Raw genomic sequence first — 9613 nt, 5'->3', positions numbered from 1 at the left:
TTACACGGGAAAGCTCCCAACAAGCAAAAGAAGAACGAGAAATCTTTTGGGGTTTTCTTTTTATTACTACTACTACAGGCATGGAAAGCAAACTAACTAAAAGCTACAACTATTTTTTTTTGTTTTTCTTAAGTTTTTTTCAAACACACAAGAAGAAAGCTTAAAAAGAAAATAAACTAGCATGGATGATACAATGAAAAAGTATGAGCACCGACAACGAGCATGAGTGTGTGAACATGAATGTAATGACGGTGAGAAATACGTACTCCCCCAAGCTTAGGCATTTGGCCTAAGCTGGTCTATGCCCATGGATCAAAGTTGTAGCTGGGGTCGTACTGAGATGCAGCGGCAATTGCCTAATGAGCTGCAGCTTGGAGGCGAGCTGCCTCCGTCCTCCTCTCGTACTCGTTTGCCTCCTCCCTGGTTATAACATATCTCCCTTTTGCCTGAAAGTCAAAGAAAGTAGGAGCAGAGAGAGCGATGTGCTAGGCGCGTTGTCTGTCAAAGATTAGTCGGTACTGGAGGAACTGATCGTTCCTCTCTACAAACTGATGACGAACCATGGCATTATAATCTAAATAAGTAGGAGGCAAGTCAATATCATCTCCGCGTAAGGGTATGTCAAGAAAATCAGCTAAACGGGTTGCATAAATTCCACCAAATAAATCTCCATCAATACTATTATTATGCAATCTACGTGCAACAATGGCCCCCAAGTTATATTGTCTATCTCCTAATACAGCACTCTTGAGAACACTAAGATCAGGAACACACATGTGACATGCCTCATCCTTGCCGTTAATGCATCTACCTATGAAGAGAGCAAAATATTGTATGGCAGGAAAATGAATGCTCCCTATGGTAGCTCGCGTGATTTCCCTAGATTCCCCCACAGTTATACTAGCAAGAAAGTATTTATATTCAGATTTGCGAGGTTCACTAACATTACCCCACTGTGGGAGTTTACAAGCAGTATTAAAATCTTCTAAGTCCATGGTATAAGATTTAGCATAAAGATCAAATAGGACAGTTTGAGAATTGCGCGATGATGTAAATTTAAACCTTCTCACGAAGGAATCAGTTAGGTGATAATATTGGGGGCACTTATCTGCCTCGAAGCTCTCAAGATCAGCTTTACGCACATATGCGTCAAATTCTTCCTTGATGCCTGCCTGGACCATGAAATCTTCGGACGGCCATTCACAAGGCCACACTTGAGCATCTCTTGGTAGTTCATTGTCCGGCTCGCGTATTGCGGGCCTGGGTCCTTGCTTCCTTGAGGAACCACCTTGGTACATTTTCCTAAACATATTTCTTCCTCTGAAAAATTTCTGAAATTTTTAGTAACTCAAAAATAAAAGTGAACCAAACTCAACAAAATTGATAGAAACTACTCCTACAAGTGCCTAGAGGCTATGTCATGCATTAAAACTGTTTTTGACCACATAAATTTGACATGCAAGCTCAAGAACAGGGTCACATAAGCAGCAAAAATTTGCAATGAATAAAGCACTAGAACAAAAACTAATTGGACCATTGGAGGAGTCACATACCAAAGAACAACCCCCCAAAGCAGTTTTGTGAGAGGAGCTTTGAGCAAGGAGATCGAAAATGGCAGCAAGATGAGCAAGAACTCGGGTTTGAGCTGGTGGATGATTTTTTTATGGAGCAAGACGAAGTGTGTGGGTGCAAGGATAAGTGGAGGGGACCCATGTGGGGTCCATGACGTAGGGGGCGCGCCCTCCACCCTCGTGGGCACGTGGCTACTCCCCCTGCTATGTTCTCAGTTCCTAAAATCCTCAAATATTCTAGAAAAAAATCATATTTCATTTTCAGGGCATTTGGAGAACTTTTATTTGTGGGGTATTTTTATATTGCAAGGATAATTCAGAAAACAGACAAAAAAAAACTATTTTTGCTTTATTTAATATAAATAATAGAAAGTAAAAAGAGGGTACACAAAGTTGTGTTTTCTAAATTCATCCATCTCATGCTCATCAAAAGGAATCCACTAACAAGGTTGATCAAGTCTTGTTAACAAACTCATTTCGAATAACATGAAACCAGAGAATTTTCGAATAACACTAGGTTACATCAACGGGGACATGCACATCCCCAACAATAAGAATGTCATATTTCTTCTTGACAGTAGGAAGAGGAAATTCAAAACCTCCAATAGTAATTGTTGAAAATTTTCCAATAGAATTGATACTTTGGACTTGAGGTTGTTTCCTCGGAAAGTGTACCATATGCTCATTACCATTAACATGAAAAGTGATGTTGCCGTTGTTGCAATCAATAACAGCCCCAACAGTATTCAAAAAGGATCTACCAAGGATAATCGACATACTATCGTCCTCGGGAATATCAAGAATAACAAAGTCCGTTAAAATAGTAACGTTTGCAACCACAACAGGCACATCCTCACAAATACCGACAGGTATAGTAGTTGATTTATCAGCCATTTGGAAAGCTATTTCAGTAGGTGTCAACTTATTCAAATCAAGTCTACGATATAAAGAGAGAGGCATAACACTAACACCGGCTCCAAGATCACATAATGCAGTTTTAACATAGTTTCTTTTAATGGAGCATGGTATAGTTGGTACTCCTGGATCTCCAAGTTTCTTTGGTATTCCACCCTTAAAAGTATAATTAGCAAGCATGGTGGAAATTTCAGCTTCCAGTATTTTTATTTTATTTGTAACAATATCTTTCATGTATTTAGCATAAGGGTTCATTTTAAGCATATCAGTCAAACGCATACGCAAAAAGATAGGTCTAATCATTTCAGCAAAGCACTCAAAATCCTCATCATCCTTTTTCTTGGATGGTTTAGGAGGAAAAGGCATGGGTTTCTGAACCCACAGTTCTCTTTCTTTACTGTGCTTCCTAGCAACAAAGTCTCTCTTATCATAACGTTGATTCTTTGATTGTGGGTTATCAAGATCAAAAGCAGGTTCAATCTCTACATCATTATCATTACTAGGTTGAGCATCAACATGAACATCATCATTAACATTATCACTAGGTTCGTGTTCATTATTAGATTGTGTTTCAGCATCAGAAATAGAAATATCATTGGGATTCTCAGGTGTGTCAACAACAGGTTCACTAGAAGCATGCAAAGTCCTATAATTTTTCTTTTTCTTCCTTTTAGGAGAACTAGGTGCATCAATATTAGTTCTCTGAGAATCTTGCTCAATTCTCTTAGGGTGGCCCTCAGGATACAAAGGTTCCTGAGTCATTTTACCCCCTCTAGTCATAACTCTAATAGCATTATCATTTTCTTATTATTTAATTCATTGAGCAAATCATTCTAAGCTTTAAGTACTTGGTCTACTTGAGTTGTAACCATGGAAGCATGTTTACTAATAAGTTTAAGTTCAGCTTTAACTCTAGACATATAATCACTCAAGTGTTTAAGCATATCATCATTGTGTTTTAATTGTCTACCAACATAAGCATTGAAGTTTTCTTGTTTAACAATAAAGTTATCAAACTCATCCAAGCATTGGCTAGCAGACTTATAACGAGGGATATCACCTTCATCAAATCTATAGAGAGAATTTACCTTTACTACCTGTGTCGGGTTATCAAGACCATGCATTTCTTCAATAGGTGGTAAATTCTTAACATCTTCAGCTTTAATACCTTTTTCTTTCATAGATTTCTTTGCCTCTTGCATATCTTCAGGACTGAGAAATAGAATGCCCCTTTTCTTCGGAGATGGCTTAGGAGTTGATTCAGGAAGTGTCCAATTATTTTCATTAGTCAACATATTATTCAATAGCAATTCAGCTTGATCAACATTTGTTTCCCTGAAAACACAACCAACACAACTATCTAGGTAATCTCTGGAAGCATCGGTTAGTCCATTATAAAAGATATCAAGTATTTCATTTTTCTTGAGAGGATGATCACGCAAAGAATTAAGTAATCGGAGAAGCCTCCCCCAAGCTTGTGGGAGACTCTCTTCTTCAATTTGCAAAAAAAAATATTTCCCTCAAGGTAGCTTGTTTCTTATGAGCGGGGAAATATTTAGCAGAGAAGTAATAAATCATATCATGGGGACTACGCACACAACCAGGATCAAGAGAATTAAACCATGTTTTAGCATCACCCTTTAATGAGAACAGAAACAACTTAAGGATAAAGTAATAGCGAGTTTTCTCATCATTAGTGAACAGGGTGGCTATATCATTTAATTTAGTAAGATGTGCCACAACAGTTTCAGGTTCATAGCCATAAAAAGGATCAGATTCAACCAAAGTAATTAACTCAGGGTCGACAGAGAAATCATAATCCTTATCAGGAATAAAGATAGGTGAAGTAGCAAAAGCATGGTCATATTTCATTCTAGCATTCAAAGACTTTTCTTTAAGCTTAGCTAATAATTTCTTAAGATCAGATCTATCATTGCAAGCTAAGAAGTCTCTAGTAGTTTCTTCATCCATAACATAACCCTCAGGCACAACAGGCAATTCATATCTAGGGGGAGAATCTTCATCATCACTTTCATCAATATTATCAGTTTCAATAATTTCATTCTCTCTAACCCTAGCAAGTTGTTCATCAAGAAATTCACCTAGTGGCACAGTATTATCAAGCATAGAAGTAGTTTCATCATAAGCATCATGCAAAGCAGAAGTGGCATCATCAATAACATGCGACCTATCAGAATCAATAGCATGTGTAGGTGTTGCAAGTTTACTCAAAACAGAAGGTGAATCAAGTGCAGAGCTAGATGGCAGTTCCTTACCTGCCCTCGTAGTTGAGGGAAAAATCTTGGTTCTTTGATCTTTCAAGTTCTTCACAATGATAAGCAGATATAAATCCCAAGTGACTCAAAGAATAGAGCTATGCTCCCCGGAAACGGCGCCAGAAAATAGTCTTGATAACCCACAAGTATAGGGGATCGCAATAGTTTTTGAGGGTAGAGTATTCAACCCAAATTTATTGATTCGACACAAGGGGAGCCAAAGAATATTCTCAAGTATTAGCAGCTGAGTTGTCAATTCAACCACACTTGGAAACTTAATATCTGCAGCAAAGTGTTTAGTAGCAAAGTAATATGATAGTAGTGGTAACGGTAGCAAAAGTAATATTTTTGGGTTTTATAGTGATTGTAACAGTAGCAACGGAAAAGTAAATAAGCGAAGAACAATATATGAAAAGCTCGTAGGCAATGGATCAGTGATGGATAATTATGTCGGAAGCAATCAATCATGAAACAGTTATAACATAGGGTGACACAGAACTAGCTCCAGTTCATCAATGTAATGTAGGCATGTATTCCGAATATAGTCATACGTGCTTATAGAAAAGAACTTGCATGGCATCTTTTGTCCTACCCTCCCGTGGCAGCGGGGTCCTATTGGAAACTAAGGGATACTAAGGCCTCCTTTTAATAGAGTACCGGACCAATGCATTAACACATAGTGAATACATGAACTCCCCAAACTATGGTCATCACCGGTAAGTATCCCGATTATTGTCACTTCGGGCTTAACGGATCATAACACATAATAGGTGACTATAGACTTGCAAGATAGGATCAAGAACTCACATATATTCATGAAAGCATAATAGGTTCAGATCTGAAATCATGGCACTCGGGCCCTAGTGACAAGCATTAAGCATAGCAAAGTCATAGCAACATTAATCTCTAAACATAGTGGATACTAGGGATCAAACCCTAACAAAACTAACTCGATTACATGATAAATCTCATCCAACCCATCACCGTCCAGCAAGCCTAAAATGGAATTACTCACGCACGGTGGTGAGCATCATGAAATTGGTGATGGAGGAAGGTTGATGATGACGATGGCGACGGATTCCCCTCTCCGGAGCCCCGAACGGACTCCAGTTCAGCCCTCCCGAGTGAGTTTAGGGCTTGGCAGCGGCTCTGTATCATAAAACATGATGAATCCTTCTCCCTGATTTTTTCTCTCTGAAAGTGAATATATGGAGTCAAGATGGACGTGGTGGAGCATCAGGGGGCCCACGACGCAGGGGGCGCGCCCAGGGGGGTAGGTGCGCCCCCACCCTCGTGGACAGGGTGTGGGCCCCCTGACGTGGATTCTTCTTCCAGTATTTTCTATATATTCCAAAAATAATCTCCGTTGATTTTCAAGTCATTCCGAGAACTTTTATTTCTGCACAAAAATAACACCATGGCAATTCTACTGAAAACAACGTCAGTCCGGGTTAGTTCCATTCAAATCATGCAAGTTAGAGTCCAAAACAAGGGCAAAAGTGTTTGGAAAAGTAGATACGACAGAGACGTATCAACCCCTCACCGCTCCGTGAGCGAAACAAACACACAGAAGAGAAGTTTATTTTGAAAATTAGAGATGGCACATGCAAATTTGCTTAGAACGGCAAAAGAATACCACATGTAGGTAGATATAGTGGATTCATGTGGCAAAGCTGGTTTATAGGATTTTGTATGCACAAGTAGAGGTCATACTTAGTGCAAAATGAAGGCTAGCAAAAGATTGGGAAGTGACCAACCAAGAAACGAATAATCTCATAAGCAAGCATTAAGCATAATTAACACCGAATAATACACCACAAGTAGGATATAATTTTCATTGCATGATTATTGACTTTCGTGCATGCATAGGGAATCACAAACCTTAACACCAATATTCCTACTAAAGCATAATTACTCATCAACATAACTCACATATCACATCATCATATCTCAAAAGTATTACTAAGAATCAAGTTTATTTTGTCCAATGATCTTCATGACATTTTCTTTTACTTTATCCTTCTTGGATATCTATCACTTTGGCACTAATTTTCATGTGTTGCTTTTCATAAGCTCAAACAAATATAAGTGAAGATCGTGAGCATAACGAATTTCTTTCTCCTAAAATAATTTAAGTGAAGCAAGAGAGAATTTCTTCAAAATTTTACTAACTCTCAAATAAATCTAAGTGAAGCAAGAGAGAATTTCTTCAAAAATAACAAAGCACACCGTGCTCAAAAAGATAGAAGTGAAGCACTAGAGCAAATCCTAGCTCATAAAAGATTTATGTGAAGCATAGAGAGCAATTATAACAAGTCATGACATAATTTTAGCTCTCTCAAATAGTGTGTCCAGAAAGGATTGATGACTTAAAACACAAAATAAAACAAGCAAAGACACATATCATACAAGATGCTCCAAGCAAAACACATATCATGTGACGAATAAAAATATAGTCTCGAGTAAAATACCAATAGTTGTTGGAAGAAAGCAGGGATGCCACTTAGGGGCATCCCCAAGCTTAGTTGGTTGCTCATTCTTGGATAATAGCTTGGGATGCCAGAGCATCCCCAAGCTTAGGCTCTTATATCCTTCCTTCATCCATCGTAAGATAACCCAAAACTTGAAAACTTCAATCGCACAAAACTCAACAAAGCCTTCATGAGATCCGTTAGTATAAGAATAATAAACCACTACTATAAGTGTTGTATCAAACCAATTCATATTTTGTTTTTGTATTATATCTATTGTATTCCAATTTTTCTATGGAAAAAACTCATCAAATAAAACCATAGAACCATCAAAATAAGCACACAACACAGAGAAGATAGAATCTGTCAAAACAGAATAGTTTGTAGCAATCTGACTATTTCGAATACTTTTGTAACTCAAAAAACTCTGAAAAATTAAGCCGACCTGAGAAATTTGTATATTGATCTACTTGAATTGGAATGGGTATTTTATCGCTCTCTGGTAAAAATGAAAATTAATTTCGTGAGCGTAGAAGTTTCGGTTTTTTCAGCAAGATCAAACAACTATTGCCCAAGAAGATCCTAAAGGCTTTACTTGGCACAAACACTAACTAAAACATAAAAAACACAATCATAACAGTAGCATAATTGTGCTAACACTCAAGAACAGGAAGCAAAAAGCAAAAATAAATTTTATTCATTGGGTTGCCTCCCAACAAGCCCTATAGTTTTACGCCCTTAGCTAGGAATAAAGCATGGATCTAAGTTTTGTCATCTTTGGTTCGAGATCCATAAGATTCCCTCATGATTGATTCATAAGGTGAATTAATTCTAGTTCTAGGAAAGTTTTCCATACCCTTCCTCAAAGGAAATTGGAACTTAATATTGCCTTCTTTCATATCAATCACGACACTAATAGTGTGTAAAAACGGTCTACCAAGAATAATTGGACAAGACAGATAGCAATCAATATCAAGAACAATAAAATCTATGGGCACATAATTCCTATTTGCAAGAATAAGAACATCATTAATTCTTCCCATAGGCTTTTTAATAGTAGAATCCGCCAAGTGCAAATTCAAGGAACATTCTTCAAGATTGGTAAGACCAAGCACATCACATAAAGATTTCGGAATTGTGGAAACACTAGCACCCAAGTCACACAAAGCAAAACATTCATAATTTTTAATCTTGACTTTGATAGTAGGTTCCCCACTCATCATGCAATTTTCTAGTAATTGAAACTTCTAGTTCCATTTTTTCTTCCAAAGCTTTCATCATAGCATCAACAATATGTTTAGTAAAAGCTTTGTTTTGTTCATAAGCATGGGGTGAATTTATCATGGATTGCAACAAAGAAATACAATCAATCAAAGAGAAACTACCATAATTAAAGTCTTTGTAGTCCAAAATAGTGGGTGCATCACTAGCTAATGTTTTGACCCCTCCAAACCCACTTTCATCAATTTTCTCAACAAGATTTTCACCCTCCAAAATATTGGGATGCCTTCTACCTAAAGTTGACTCTTCTCCAGTCCCTTTTTCAACATTCTTAACTTTACTAAACAAGGAATCAATAGAAGAAACACTAATCATTTTAAGATCTTCATCACTTTTGCAAGAATAATCACTAGAAAAATCTTTTTCCAAAAATTCTCTTTTAGCTCTAAGCATAGCAGTTCCTTTCTTACTTTCATCCATAGAAACATAAAGAGATTTAATTGATTCATCTACTTTAGGCACAAAAATTTTCATCTTGAGATTTTCCACATCATGAGCAATTCTATCAACACTTCTAGACAAATCATCAATCTTATTCAACTTTTCTTCTATGGAAGTGTTGAAAACTTTTTGTGTATTGATAAATTCTTTAATATTATTCTCAAGATCAGAGGTGTTACTATTATTATTATAAGGTTGATTTCCATAGGAATTACCATAATTGTTAGAGGAATTACTAGGAAAAGGCCTAGGATTAAAATTTCCTCTATAAACATTGTTGTTGAAATTATTGCGAGAACTAAAATTCACATCAATGGCATCACTATTTTGCTCAATCAAAGTAGACAAAGGCATATCATTAAAATCAATAGGAGCACTTCTACTAGCAACCAATTTCATAAGAGCATCAACTTTATCACTCAAAGAAGAAATTTCTTCAACCGAATTAATTTCTTTAATAGTAGGAGCTCTTTCGGTATGCCATTGTGAATAATTTGTCATGATATTACCAAGCAATTTGGTGGCTTCACCCAAAGTAATTTCCATAAAAGTACCACCTGCGGCGGAATCTAAAAGATTACAAGAAACAAAAATCAATCCCGCATAAATTTTTTGTATGATCATCCAAAGATTTAACCCATGAGTTGGGCAATTCCTT

This window comes from Triticum urartu, chromosome 2A (genome assembly GCF_056163025.1).
Source record: "Triticum urartu cultivar PI428250 chromosome 2A, HENAU_Tu73, whole genome shotgun sequence".
In the NCBI taxonomy this organism is placed as follows: Eukaryota; Viridiplantae; Streptophyta; class Magnoliopsida; order Poales; family Poaceae; genus Triticum; species Triticum urartu.
This window is presented reverse-complemented; position numbering follows the sequence as displayed.